At 40.9% G+C, this 12,655-nt stretch overlaps 1 protein-coding gene across 1 annotated transcript in view; it reads left to right on the forward strand.

Annotated features, from left to right (window-relative positions):
* Positions 1-2,555: 2,555 nt before the first annotated feature.
* Positions 2,556-12,655, forward strand: part of LOC307090604 (protocadherin-15-like) — a gene marked incomplete at its 3' end in the record, with an annotated part of 172,862 nt that continues 162,762 nt past the window's right edge. The window contains 1 exon segment of the mRNA XM_079757338.1: positions 2,556-2,671.

Raw genomic sequence — 12,655 nt, forward strand, 5'->3', positions numbered from 1 at the left:
GTGTGTGTGTGTGTGAGAGGGAGAGAGAGAGGTCCTAGCAGGGCTCAATGGGATTAGTGCGTAAGCCGACGCGCCGAGCACGGCAGCAGATGGAGGTTCAGGTAAGATCAGAAGGCTGGTGGTGGTAGGACGTGAGTGTAGGAGCGGGGTGGGGCCTCAGCCCTCTGCTGGGAACCCCTTTTTCTGGCATCGATGGTAATCCTTTGATCAGGTAATGGGATTACACAGTAGACCACGCCACCACAGTGGCACTGCGGTAAGCCACCAGCACTGTCTAGGGGGCTACATGATCACACTTTGATGGAAATACAATGGGAAAGTACACTGAATGTACGTCATTTTGACACTGTGATAACCAGAGCTGAGATCATGTGATCCAAATCAGGTCATTGTATGATTAATTGTCATGATGCTGTAAAATAGCCATCCAACCGACCACTTAACTAGCCAGCTAACTTAACACTAACCAACTAGTCAACTAAACAACCAAATAGTCAACCGAACAACTAACTAGCCAGCCTGCCAACTTATCATCCAATTTACCCAACCAATAGCCAATTTATCAACAATCTAGCCAACTAACAAACCAGCCTATTTAAAACCAACCACCCAACCCAATCAATTACCAACTAACTAACAAACCAGCTCGATAACAGCTAGAAATCCGATATGCGGCACGTCTGTTTCATGATATTGTGACCTGTCGCAAGGTTTTTTGCGTCATCCCTGATGAATTAACTAATACATTAACACAATCAAAAAGCTATATCCAACCATGAGCTTAACTTGGACTTGACATAAATCAGTTTCCAGTATTATTAATTGGATGCGATTTGAGTGATCAAATTTCACAATGACAATAAAGGTAGAGTGTGTAAGATTTAGGGGCATCGAGCAGCGTTAGAGAAGCTATGTTGGCCTGTACTTGCCTGTAGAGGGCTAGAAGCCACTTCCAAAACGATTTAATCTTTTCCGACGACATCAAGTAGCCAAGTGTCACGTTATGAGGGTTTTTGAAGACTTATCAATGTATTTGGTTATTTAGTCTGCAAAACGATATGTTATAGTTTCAAACCTGCTCCCTTTGTTTATATAAAGTATGAATTCTATATTAAGGAAGACGAAACAGTTATTATTTTCATGGGATTATTTACTTATTACAACAGACTTTGATATAAATGTCAATTTATGCCAAGTCCGTTCTGCTAGTTGACACTAAATGATACACACTGCCCCTTTAAGACCTAGGCGTCGAGGAACAGGCTGAAGGCTAACTATGCCCATCATGGCCTCTTGTTGCTGAAAACATTGGGCGGCACAGAGATAGATGGATGGGTGGACTTTCTTTTAGTATTTCACAGTGCAATTAGTCTACATAAAAGTCAAATGCATGTTATTTGTGACTGTGTGACTGCATGCAGGAGGTGGTCAGGGAAGCCTAGTAAATCAACACTTCACACTGCTGCTTGACATTTCAAAGCTACCAAAGGGACAAGGGTTGAATCAAGTCTGGTTTCAGTGTTCCAAGGAAAATTCACAGCTTGGTATCTGTTAAGTCCCCTTTTTCCTGTATGAAATAATTATCCGACATCCCAGTATGCCTGTGTCCAATTCAAAATCAGAATTACTTTTATTACATCTTATTATCTTATTGTTTAAGTACACAAGAGTAAAATTATAAGGCTTGGTTCCTCTACAGCCACATAGCATCCACAATACAAGATAAAGTAAATAGAGATAATTAAAAATAAGTAAAAATAAGTAAACATTTCGAGATGGATCATCAGCAAGCCTGATTTGTTTGAATATTATCCCGGTCCCTGACGACGATCGGCTGACGACGATCCCACACTGTGTTTTTAATTATAATCAGAAGGCCTACACATCTTGATATTTCCTTCCCCGCAGTGGGGCGCCCGTTTGACGCCTCGCCGGGTGATGGTCGCCTTTGGTCCACATGCCTTTTACCCTGCTGCTAATTCCATTACCACCACGCAACGTTCATCGTCTGCAAAGTGTGGGAAATACAACCACCGCTTGCTCTCTCTCCTTTTCTACCTCCTTTCTCTCCCCGTTTGCCTCTCAATTGCTCTCTCTCTCTCTCCCACTCTCTCTCTCTCTCCCACTCTCTCTCTCTCTCTCTCTCTCTCTCTCTCTCTCTCTCTCTCTCTCTCCCTTGCTCTTGGTCTTGCTCTCTCGCTCTCTCCCTCCCTCCCTCTCCCTCTCGCTCTCTCTCCCACTGAGGGGTACAGGCTTCAGCGGAGGAGGAAATATCCTTTTACTCTTTGCTCTGTCGGATTTTCTCGCGACGCGGGCTGAGTTGAGACGGAGCTCGCGCCACTACACGGGCTGAGTTGAAACGGAGCTCGCGCCACACTTCCTCAAGTTCCTGACCGGATAACTCGACTCACGCGACACTACACGTCCGTCGTCGAGGCGGACCACTCACCCATGCTTTAATCCACGTTAATATGGAGTCTGCTTTTACAAAAAATACATATTATATCCTCGCTTCAGGGCAAAGGCAGACCATTTGAAGAGGTTGTGCTTTTATTCACAGTGCCAATAGAATAGTTATTCTTCGGGAAAATGTGTTTTTCTTCCGTGTGGAGACGTCGACAGCCTCTGGAGAGGTAGGCTTACACATGGCTTCAACAAAAAGGCTAATATGGTGAGTAGAAGCTCTTTGGACAGTATAACGCCTATTGTGAGCGCTTGGTGAACCCTTGAGCCTAGTTGAATCAGGAGGATAGGGTTGGCTGACGACGTAGAGGCTTTGGATCTCTCTGTTTTTGGATGAAGCTGCAAGACAAGTTGGTGTCTCTCTCCATGGTGCTGAGACCTCCCTGCACACAACACACACACACACACACACACACACACACACACACACACACACACACACACACACACACACACACACACACACACACACACGAAGACACGCACGCAAAAACGCACGCACACACGCACGCAAACACACACACGCGCCGAAACACCCGCCCTCAACTTCCAATTTCCTACTTCTCTTATGTATCCATTTATTTATTTTCTTTATTGTTTTATGACTGTCAATTATGTAAACGTGAGTACATGATGATATAGACTCATGGCATGAGTCTATATTCTCCTTTCAAAACATCCCAGTGTGCTAAATGATTGAGTCCAATGGGTAATTGTGTAGACTGGTTGCAGTTTCAGGTGTTGCTCATCCGAAAGTCATTAACCACTGCTTTATTCTCAACAAGTAGAGTCTGTGCCAGTGGAGCAGCCCAGTGGATATCTGCCTGTTGTCTGTTCTAACGCTGTGTGCAGGCAGGGGTCCGGTTTGAAGATTAGAGAGAGAGAGAGAGAGAGAGAGAGAGAGAGAGTGGGAGAGAGAGAGAATAGAGAGAGAGGCAGAGAGAGAGAGTGGGAGAGGGCAGAGAGAGATAGAAGGCGCAGAGGGAGGTGGAGAGAGAGGGAGACAGGGGGTGGGGAGAGGGGGGATATAGGGATATCCGATTACCTTACCTTGGACACAAGCTGTCGCCTGCAAGGATCGTAAAAAGGCAAAGATGACTGGGGGTGTTGGAGAGGGGGTTATGCCTTCTATTGAATGGTTTTACGTGCAAGAGCTGTGACTACTGTTGTAAGATATGAGGTACAACTGTAAAGTAATTCCTATACATTGTCTGGTTGTCTAAATAGCGACTCACAGGCCGTCCTTAAAAAATGGAATATAAGGGATATATATATATTATATACTCCACAGCAAAACATTTGTGTATAAAGACCATCAGAGCGCAATGGAAGAATGGATTTGTGGATTTGCGAGAATGCTAGCTTTATTGTAACGTGTGTGTGTGTGTGTGTGTGTGTGTGTGTGTGTGTGTGTGTGTGTGTGTGTGTGTGTGTTGGAGGGTGTGGGAGGGAGAGCTTCAGAACCAGTATATTACTATATTCAGTTGGTTGTCTATATATTTATAGTATATACCCTAGAGATGTAGGCTCAAGGTAGTCTTTCTGTTCTCTTTACTATAGAGAATAGAAATCCTACCTTGTTTTTGCTACAGTTCATGGGAAGAGACTGCAGGAGACTTTAATAAACTTTTGTTCTGTTTCCAATCAAAACTTTTCCATCACCTTACGCACCTGTTACAACCCTAAATGAATGATGTCTTTTATAAGTTTATTTTTCCCAAGACGACTCTGGTTTTAACCTGTTGGATTTACATTAATAATCCACACTGTTTAAGACAGAATGTGCAATGTTTTAGACAGACACGCACACACAAGCACAAATACATTCACACACACACACACACACACACACACACACACACACACACACACACACACACACACACACACACACACACCATTATCTGTGTGTCACTTTGCTGTATACATATTTGTTTGCTTGTTTTCAGCTGGTTCCAGTAGCTATTAGGGCTGAATTAGTCACACTCCTGGGAGAGCCATGTATTCGTATTTTCAAAAGGCAAAACAGTAAATGCGTTTTTCTTCAATTTGTGCAATTTTCTGAAGACTGAAGACAAGCCCTTTAGATGGCCCCACTGAAACCTGCTATTCGCTGTGGTTAAAAGACCTTTTTTTGTAATTTTTTTTTTTTTTTAATGTTGGTTGTCTTTTGATTTGAGTTACGATTGTCCCATATGGTTTTGATGATGACGCAGAGGATGATAATGATGATAATGAGTATTTTCGAAACTGATGTTTTTGGGATTCGATTTTGTTCCTTCAATACAAAGTTTCTGAATATGAAGTAAAGCATTGATATCACAATTCTGTCATTAGCAGAAGCTTTTATTGGAAGTGACTTACAAGTAAATTGTAATGCTATGCTTAACTTTATTTTTTGTGTGTATGTGTGAGAGTGTGTGTGTGTGTGTGTGTGGGTGTGTGTGTGTGTGTGTGTGTGTGTGGGTGTGTGTGTGTGTGTGTGTGTGTGTACATAATTTATTATATGGCATAGTTTATAATCCCATTGATTGTTTGATGAGCTGATGTAGGTTTATGTGTGCGTGTGTGTGTGTGTGTGTGTGTGTGTGTGTGTGTGTGTGTGTGTGTGTGTGCGTGTCTGCCTGTGTGTCTGTGTATATTTGCATGCAAGTCAGAGTTTTGGCAACAAGAGTATGTCTAGTTTTACTTATTATTAAATGTGTTGGTGTGCCAACACATTTAATACATTTAACGTTTAACACATTGGTGTGTGTGTGTGTGTGTGTGTGAATTGTCATAACACATGTCCAGAGAACATACCATCATTCTGGTTTATTTATATATACCGGCTTAATACTTGCTGTATCCCAAGCTAGCTGTGCTGCTGGGTGGTATTGATAGTACGAACACTGCTGCATTCTGTTGTTAAAGATACACAGTAATCACATGCTAGCTATGGCGCATGCCAAGTCTCTCTGCAAGCCTACCTGATTTGGTGACCCCCGGCACTATGTTAAATGGACACTTCATTTTAGATTTATTCAATTAAGTGGTAACTCCGGGTTTTTGCATCTTGCGGTAGGCAGATGATTTATTTACTAATTACTAAATTGAATCAATTTAGAAATCCTTTCATAAACACAGGTGGGTTGTGAATCAGCTGAACCTCTGGTTTGGCTGTAGCAGTGGGTGGGAGAGATGTTCTCAGCATAGAGTGAGAGCAAGAGATAGATAGGAAACAGAGTGAGAGTCGGAAGGAGGAGCTATTCAATTGGCTAAGTTCATTTGTAGCCTTTACATGTCCCTAAGAAGACATCAGATTCAAGCAAAGAAAATTCCCTCAAATTGGTGATCATAAAACTGAGAAAATATGAAATATCGAGGCACACCAAAACGAGCACAGGCAGCGAGCAGGCGTAGATACCATGTCCATTCCACTACAATGTGCAGGGCACATCAAGATTCAAGATTCAAAGTGTTTATTGTCATATGCACAATAAGAAACATGTTCTCAGTCATACAATGAAATTCTTCCTTTGTTTTCCACAGACTGAATGCCAAGAAAGAAATATAAAAAAATATGCAATATACAAATAAAATAGAAAAAAGTTGCAACAATATAGAATATACAATTTACAAGATAAATAGAAGAGCAGCAACTAGATGAAATAATACATTTTTGTAAGTATAAAATAAAATAAGACGGAATGGTGCAAATCCAAGAAAGTGTGCCGTAGTGCATGAGCAAAATGTAAACAGTGGCGGCACTCCTGAGGTAGAATAATAACAATAACAACAGACTCCTATCTGTTGTTAAGGAGTCTCAGGGCAGTGGGGACCATCTTGGGACAAAATACAATAATAATATAATAACCAACCCCGCATCTTTGGGCATCAATATCACAAGCTGCCCTGAAAAGCCATCCCCACCAAATATCGAGAAAAACAAAACAACCAGGGCATTCCACCCAGACGATCTCACTGAATCGGCTGGATTACACTCAGTGTCTGATTCCAGCAACACAGCAACGCCACCTCACAACACACAGATCGGAGTTCACCTACCTGAGAAGGGGGGGGGGCAGGTGAATTTGAAAAGTTAACACCTTTGGTGAGTAGGAGGTTGAGCAAAGGGAGAGGAAGTAAAATAAACTAGAAAAATATATATATTCAGGTGATATCTATGCAAATCTATTCAACACAATTTCAGAGTGTCTTTTGGATACTTCTGATATTTTAACTGCTATCTCTCTCTCTCTCTCTCTCTCACACCCTTCACTTTCTTTCTTTATAATTGTTATGCTGCTCTCTCTCTTTCTTAAAATTTCTTATGCTGCTTTTTCTCTCTCTTAATCTCTTTCCATCTCTGTTTAATTGAGTCATCTCTCTTTTTTCCCATCTGTCTTTGCCTTTTTCATGCTGGAGTTGAGCTCTTCCTGCTCTTTGTTCTTCCCATCTCTCTCTCCCTCCTCCTCCTTCTCGCTCGCTCTTTATGTGCTGCAGGAGTTTAGGTGTTCCTGTAGACTTAGACGCTTGACTAAGAAGGCCTCTCAGTTGGGGATTGGGTTCAGAACAATTCTACCCAGTTAATTATTTCTAACAAGATTATCTCGCCTGCTGGCAAAATGTAGTCTCTGATCTGCATATCTGGCAACCCAGACATTAGAAACCAAGAGGGAGAAATAAGTCTTCTCTATGAACTTTGTCAATGGTGTTTTTAATCAAGCTCATTGGGTTGTATTTTCTGTGATGGGACGTTGCAAACAATAATTAATCTGGCTTCCAGATGGTGAGAATTAACCTGGAAGAAATCCTACCAGACAGCAAAAGCATCGTGTGAAAATACAATTGTTCAGACCATGCTGGATGTGATGAGAAAGTGAAGAGAAAAGAGAAAGTAATTTAAGCTGGTAGAACGCTGAAACACGAATCAAATCAAGTATTGGTAGAACCTTTATCCCGTTTATCAAAGCCACCAATTAAAAAAGAGTTCCTCCAGGCTGAAGCTGGACTCAAACCTATGCAACCCCCATGTTTAACGGACCCTGGCTCCCTATGTACCCACAGCAGCTGTATTTGACTTTCAAAGTGAGTGTGAAAACAACATGTTGGTCCTTCCAGCATCCACAAGCTCCCCTTAATGGAGGGTTTTTTAATGAGCCTGCGTCCCAGAGTGTTATTTAATTGAACCTTGTTTTAAATCTTATCAAAAAAAAAGAGTTTCTTCTATTCCCCGCTCCCCGCCTACGCAGGCCTCCTGATCCCACTAAGGAGCAGGCATATCAGGTGGATCAGGCTTTTGTTAAAACCTCACCAAACCCCGCGGGGACCCAAATATCTCCTTGTTAGCCTGTGGTTAACAATGGCCACTTTTAGCATGCTGTATAGCATTCATACATTAAGCACAAGACCTTCACAGCGCTAAGTGGTTTAGCTATCTCTGGTCTAGACGTACGTAGCTAAACCGCTTAGCGCCATGGTGGGGGGCTTTATAGTGAATATGTACCTATTGGTCAAGGTGCTTGTGTCCCAGCGGTAAGGTTTTGGGTTCAAGCCCTATCACCTCTTTGGATGAAAGTGTCGGCAAATAGTAAATTAGGAAAAAATTAAGGAATGGGTTATGCCAACAAGAATATCAAATGGATGTTATGTTAGGCTATCCATCCACAGAACCAAATACAACAAGAACAATATTTGGACTTCAGATTTTTTCACTGCTTCCAGTGAAAATGAACACAAAATCTATGCTGCCAAAATAAAAATCCATTCAAACTCGCACACATGTACGCATGCACATACACACACACATGCACACCAGAACACACATACACAAATAACAACCAACCAGAAGCAACGGGCTCCTCAGCAGAATTTTCCATTATTGATTACATAAATCAGATGAAGAGCGTAATGCAAAGGAGGTTGTGTGTGTGTGTGTGTGTGTGTGTGTGTGTGTGTGTGTGTGTGTGTGTGTGTGTGTGTGTACATAATTTATTATATGGCATAGTTTATAATTCCATTGATTGTTTGATGAGCTGATGTAGGTTTATGTGTGTGTGTGTGTGTGTGTGTGTGTGCGTGTCTGCCTGTGTGTCTGTGTATATTTGCATGCAAGTCAGAGTTTTGGCAACAAGAGTATGTCTAGTTTTACTTATTATTAAATGTGTTGGTACGTATCTGAATACATTTGTGTATGTGTGCAAGTGGTTTAATTTGTGTGTTTGTGTGTGTGTGTGTATGTGTGTGTGTGTGTGTGTGTGTGTGTGTGTTTGTGTGTGTGTGTGTGTGTGTGTGTGTGTGTGTGTGTGTGTATGTGTGTATGGGGGAGGGGGGTAACATTCATTGTTGCCAACTTCAAAGTGTCTCCCAGTGAAGGCTCAGCATGTTTGCACTAGAGAATTGGTGTTGTAGTCACACACACACACACACACACACACACACACACACACACACACACACACACACACACACACACACACACACACACACACACAAGGAGCCCTCCAGAGAGCAGTGGTCTTATCAGAGTTCCCAGTGAGTCAAGAGAGGCATGTTATCAGGGTCACAACACAGCTCTTTTTCCCAGATGTTACCACCTCTCTACCTTTCTCTCCTCTCTGTCTCTAACTCCCTGTCTCTCCACCTCTCTATCACCCTAACACTCTTATCGTCTATTAACACACTCTCTCTCTTTCTCTCTTTCTCTCTCTCTCTCTCTCCAAAAAGGCTGGCCAGTCCAAGTAAGCAATAAATTAAGTTTATCATTGGAGGTTTGAAAATAGTACCTCGCCAACATCCCAACTTCCAGCACCAATTAGGTCTGAGAATAGTCCCTCCTCTCCTTAGCGGATCTCATTTGTCATTTTGCTTCGCAGTTTCACATGTAAACCTGACCCTCTTCTCCATTCCTTCCACGGGGTGATAAGAAGGTTAACAGTCGCCTCCATCGGCACAGCGTTATATAAACTCTGCGGACTAGCATGCGCTTCTTATTATTCTCTTGAATAAAATGACGAGTTCGAAACGAGTTCTTATTTATTATTAATGGCCCTGTGGTAGACCTTCTAAATATATAATCTGAAGGTAGCTCCGGAGAGCAGATGCTGTAAGGAGAGGGAATTAAAACAGAAAAGGACTTACAACTCTTCAACATTGGTCCCGGTAGAACCAATGTTTTGGTATGCTCTTTTCCTCGTGGTCATTAACCTCGCAGAGTAACTTGAAGAAACCGTTCAAACTCTTTCTGGCTATATCGACGTATTTGAAGTCAAGTCGAATCATTTTAATGATACAGATACATGATGCATACATTTTTAACATGTTACTATTCATTCATTGGTTGGACGGTTTTATCCAAGAGGAATTGTATTGTGTGAATGTATGGCGATACAGGTCAGTAAGAAGTCAGTACTTGTTAGGGCATCTTGCTGTAGGATGTGTGCAGGTATATTGTTGGAAATTGAGGTTTGACTAAGAACCTTATGGCTAGGAGTTAGACCCCGTAACTACTAGACTATTCTGCCCACATTTTTGTTTGCCGACTTTACCCATGCAACTCAAACGCTTACAAAACAACCAAACACCCATTAACATTGTAGTTCAACAAAAAATCTGCTGCAGCCATAACCTTAGAATTTTTTCATGTTAAAAGGAAGGAATCAATGCCTTTGTTCAGTCAAGCTAGCTTTTCTGGTCAGGATACAATTCATTAGCCTGGGTCAACCACATGCAACAACACACTCATTGTGTGTTTGTGTGTGTGTGTGCGTGTGTGTGTGTGTGTATGTTTGTGCTACATACATGTGAGTAATTTGTGTTTCTTTCAATGCATTTTCTTTGTGGTTGTTGTGACGAGGCGTGACACGATCGTCACTGCCATAGGTGTGCTGACAGTGCTATCAAGGCGTTAAAGCCAGCTGTTTTAAACATCGCGTGGACAGATGCACATGTTGTGTATGTAGTTGTATTCTGTTTTCTGCACGTTCTAAATGTCATTCATTGCAATAATCAAACATGTCAAAGATTGTTCAGCTCACACGGTTAAATACCTGTGAAAATACAGTTGACTGATTAAATTAAAAAAATATATATATATTTTCCCCACCAATCCAGAGGCCGACTAGGCTCACAGACATCACGATTAGAAACTTTGAAGCTGCTGCAAGGTTTTGTTTGGTAAGGCTAGTGGCAGTATATATCTTATACAGCATTTATATTAATTTACTTGCTTCACGGTATGCTTGTGTATGTAGCACATACAATGAGAACTATTCAAGATCTCTGGTTCTGCATGTTCGCTATCACTGAGGCGACCAGATAGACCTAGCAACAAGGCATTAAGATGAAGATTGAGGGAAGCCTCCTAGAATTCAGGACAAAGCTCCTGTTTTGGGTTGAAGCGCTGGTCGATGCCACAAATTAAAATACTACCCCAATAATTTCCTTGCGTAAAAATGTCCCATATGATATAATATCAAATGCACTCAGACCTTTGTGTGATCCATATGGACAGAACTGTGTAAATTTTATTTGCAATGACATTAGTCAACATTTGACATAGTCCATATAGTCCACATATGAAAGTTATCGTGTTGTCCTACGTCTGGACTGGATTGAAACAACCCCTTATTTTTTCTTTCTTCCTTTACTTTAGTTATCTCTGTCTGTCTGTCTGTGTATGTATATAAATATATATATATACTTCAATAGTCTATATATATGTATATATGCAATCATATGCAATCATAAAATATAATGTAATTGCCTTGGCTATTAGCTGTCCTCTTCGTAATATTGTGATTTGCCATTTCCTTTATGATTTCACTGTGAAATTATTTTTGCTTTTTATGCTCATTTTTCATCTAAAGCTGCCACTCTGCTTTGAAACATTCCTTTCCATGGCCTATTCCTCGCTCAGACTTCAATTATTCCTCCTCCTCTGTGTGTGCACTCTCTCCATTTCTTTCTCTTTCTTTCCCCCTCCTCCGTGGCACCATTAATGTTTAAGCATGCCGTTATTTCAAACAGAGGTCGCTGTATGAATGTCTTCTACATCAGAGATGGATCAATTACGGCTCCTCCTCACTTTGCTCTGAATAGACTTTGCACAGAACCTTCGTTCCACTTTTCAAAGTTGTCTCTGTGAGTTCAGAAAGACAAACAGAAATGAATCATGAATCATGATTGTGCTTTATTATTTGCAGTGTAAACATATCTTTGTTCATCTGTTTTCAAAGGCAGCCGCATCACCTCTTAAAATAAACACTGTGTAAACGTGTTTGATGGTAATAGGGAGTGTAGAATAGCAGTAAGCTTTCTGTTAATATTTACCCATCCAGTTGTCCATCAATCCATCCCTCCATCCATTGATTTATTCCTTCATTCATCAAGTATCACTTTCACTCGCCTTTTGTATGTGTGTCTCAATCAACTCTAAGCACATAATTGGTTCAGGATATTTTCAGGCCAAATAAATGATGCAGTCTATTGAAGCTGGCAGCTTTATCTATTACCACAGCTTGCATGTTAGCTCCCAGTGATTTCTGCTCCTCATTGATGCAGCTCAACTGTTAGAGCAAGTCAGTTGTTGGAATCCCACTGAGACCACCCATGCCAAGATAAGACAGGCAGGTTAAATCATAATGTGTAATGAAATATTTTGTTCTGACGTTAGTGAGATATAGTGATATTCATAGAAATAGGTAATATAGCCTCACTGTAGCATCACTGTTAGCATCACTGTAATTAAAAAGGTGCATACTTCACGTATATATGTTTATATGTGAAATATGTAGGTCATATTAGGCCCACTGTCGAAATAATGCAGTTTGATGTCTTTTATTGTTTTTTTTTCTTTTGCCTTTTTGAATTAAATAATGATTGGTGACCACTACTCTGACATGTTTGCATCACAATTGAGGAAAGATGCACTGAATAAACAGTGACAGATTCTTCATCATATTAAATGACCGTCTATACATATTTGACATCTATATCAATAGTTATAGTTGTAAAATATCCTTTCTAGCGTGGAAAGGATATATATTTTTTTATCCCTTTTCCATTCCACAAATATGCCACCCTCAAAATGATCAACATCAACAAACATAATTCATTATTATTTATTGAACGTATTGATACAATATGAATCCCTGCTAACAAATACATTATACTATACATTTTAGTGTACATACTTTTTATTATGTGAATC

Source organism: Pollachius pollachius, assembly GCF_949987615.1.
Source record: "Pollachius pollachius genome assembly, chromosome: 19".
In the NCBI taxonomy this organism is placed as follows: domain Eukaryota; kingdom Metazoa; phylum Chordata; class Actinopteri; order Gadiformes; family Gadidae; genus Pollachius; species Pollachius pollachius.